Source organism: Monodelphis domestica, chromosome 5 (genome assembly GCF_027887165.1).
Source record: "Monodelphis domestica isolate mMonDom1 chromosome 5, mMonDom1.pri, whole genome shotgun sequence".
Lineage (NCBI taxonomy): Eukaryota > Metazoa > Chordata > Mammalia > Didelphimorphia > Didelphidae > Monodelphis > Monodelphis domestica.
Window position 1 is genome coordinate 323,964,315 of NC_077231.1, and position 2,634 is coordinate 323,966,948.

The 2,634-nt window shown below is 40.1% G+C and overlaps 1 pseudogene; it reads left to right on the forward strand.

Annotated features, from left to right (window-relative positions):
- Window positions 1–561: 561 nt before the first annotated feature.
- LOC100620033 (PRKC apoptosis WT1 regulator protein-like) lies at window positions 562–1,175 on the forward strand (annotated as a pseudogene).
- Window positions 1,176–2,634: the final 1,459 nt, after the last annotated feature.

Sequence of the window (2,634 nt, forward strand, 5' to 3'; positions counted from 1 at the left end):
TTGAAGCAGGTAGGAGACCATTTGACATTGTATACACAACAGTTATTATATTCATCTTTGTCCTATTCTCCTCCACCCAAGCCCAAAGGAACATTAGTCTTCTTAGAGCTTTGTTAGATTAGGTTTTTTATAATCACTCTCTTTATCTCAGTCAGTCAATAAGCATTTATTAATTAATCCTACTGGTAGGATTATGGTAGGTAGGAACCATGCTAAGTCCTAGCCACATAAAGAAAAACAAGAGTGCTTGTCCTTGAGGAATTCACAATCAAATGGGGACATGAAGTATAAAGAACCAAATGCAAACGAGTTATATATAGGATGAATATGAAATGATAAAGAGGTGCAGAGAAAAATCATCCCCACCTGGGGGGGGGGTGATGTGAAATGCAGGTAGGTAAAAAAGGAGGAAGTCAAAATCCCTTTGTGATCAGCAAAACTGTAGTGACTAAAATTCTTGAGAGACAGTATTTTTTAATTTAAAAATAATTTAGTATTTGACCACTCAAGACTTCCTAATTATGGTCCAATGTCTCTCTCAACCATGATAAGACAAATAGAATGTCCTTGCACCCTTCCAGGAAAGGCAAGGGCCAGATTGAAAAGAGAAAGCTGCTGGAGAAGAGGTGATCCATGGGAGTTGTGAATATTCCTGCCGCAGAGTGTCTAGATGAATATGAAGATGATGAAGCTGGCCAGAAAGAGTGGAAAGGAGAAGATGCTATTACATAATAGAATATAATGCAGAATGAAGCTGCAACCTTAGACCCTGGTAGTTCATCCCTGTTACAGGAACCATTTAGGACTGTTTCAAGTGGATATAAAAGCACAGGTATGACCTCTGAAGATGATGTCTCAAGTCGATACTCTTGTACAGACTGGGGAGGGTTTAGGGACAACAGGGATGCAAATTCTTTGGGAAATTCAGTTCCAAATATCACACTGGAAAAAAATTGATGATCTTGAAAAGGAGGTTATAAAACAGAGGCAAGAAAACTCAAGACTCTTGAAACTGATCCAGGATAGAGGAAACAATTGGAAAACTCAAAGAAGTAATCTTTGAGTAATCAAAGAAGTAATTGTTAAATAGGGACCCAGATGACAGAAGATGAAAATGAATAGCTAAATAAGAAAACAATACCCTTTTGAAAGTGGTTGGGCAGCTGACAAGGTAGAAGACCCCATTCTCAGTGAGGAAAATGATTTGTAAGACTACTGATTGAATGTCATGGTCAATGCGAGGGCAATATTCCCCATGGTGCAGTACATCAAAATAACTAAATGTATATTTATTTCTTGGAAACTGATGGATGCTTATTTTCATAATATTTTTCTTTTTCAATGTCAATAAAAATGAGGTATCCACCTCAAAAATGCATTTTTGGCAGCTCATTATTCAGCTCCTCCCTTGAAAATCCCAAGACATCTCTAATTGGCAATCAGCTAATGAAGAGGTACTCCATTAGACTCTCAACCCTTCTCCCAACTGACAGGTGAAGTTCTGCATGTGAGCAGGAAAAGTATCATTGCAGAACTTTCCTGTTAGCCAGAGTCTGTGAATGTACCACATTTGAGAATGCAAACATCTATGGTAAGAGTGGATCTAGGTCTGAAACCCTGCTCAGGAACTCTCCCTAATATACAGGAACCAGTTTGGGGTTGTTTTAATCATTGGCCCTGATATAAAAATAATACAGTATATCATAGAGAAATTCTCAGAGGGAAGATGTTAAAATTAAGAAGGTTGGGGAAAGGCTTCCTGTGGAAGGTAGGATTTTAGCTGGGATAAGTAGCAGTTGGGGAAGGAAGGAGATGAAGATATTTTTTCCAAGTGATAGCTTATGATAAGTGTGTTTCCCTACTCATCATGACCCCTTTAGAAAAGTAAAATTAAGCCCCAGGGATAAAAATTCTATTCATAAATATTGATATATGTAAATTTCCTTTCTACCAAATGCAACCTCTATAAGTGCCATTTTCTGAGGTGGGAAGATAGCCAATAGGTGGTAGCCCTCCATGGACAGGAACTCAGTCAAGGACAAGGTCATATGCAGCCTCTCCATGTGGAGCTTGGGCTAAGCAATAAAACAACACAACTGCCTTGCTCCACATGTGCTGCTCTTTGGGTGAAGTGTAATGGTAGGAAGGGGGTTGCATATGTACAGAGACCTCAGTTGAACTTTAAAGCACCATCACATTATTTGAACCTGAAGGCAACCCTACACTTCCTGGTTTCATTGTAGTAGCAGTCTCTCAGTAACCGAGAATGACGATTGTCTTTGTGCGTTTTCATCTATGGAGGATAGATGAGTGTGCACAAAGACACTTGTGTGTGAAGGAGATTTAAGTGGAAAAGTCAAAGCCTGGGTCCATTGGCACGAAAAGTCGTTACACCTGGAGACTTCCTCAGCTGCATTGGATGGCCATGTTGTCTTTTGTGCTCCAACACGCCCTGAGCACTCCACAGTGCTTTGCTGCGTCGCCATCTCAGCCATTGAACCTTCTTATTGGTTTCTTCCGTCTGTTCCTCCGAAGCAGTTTTCACATGCTGAGTGAGCAAAGCCTTAGTTCATCAGGGGTCGACGACCCGATGGCTACCCTCACAAGGTTTCATTGTATTCTGTTGGAATTGTA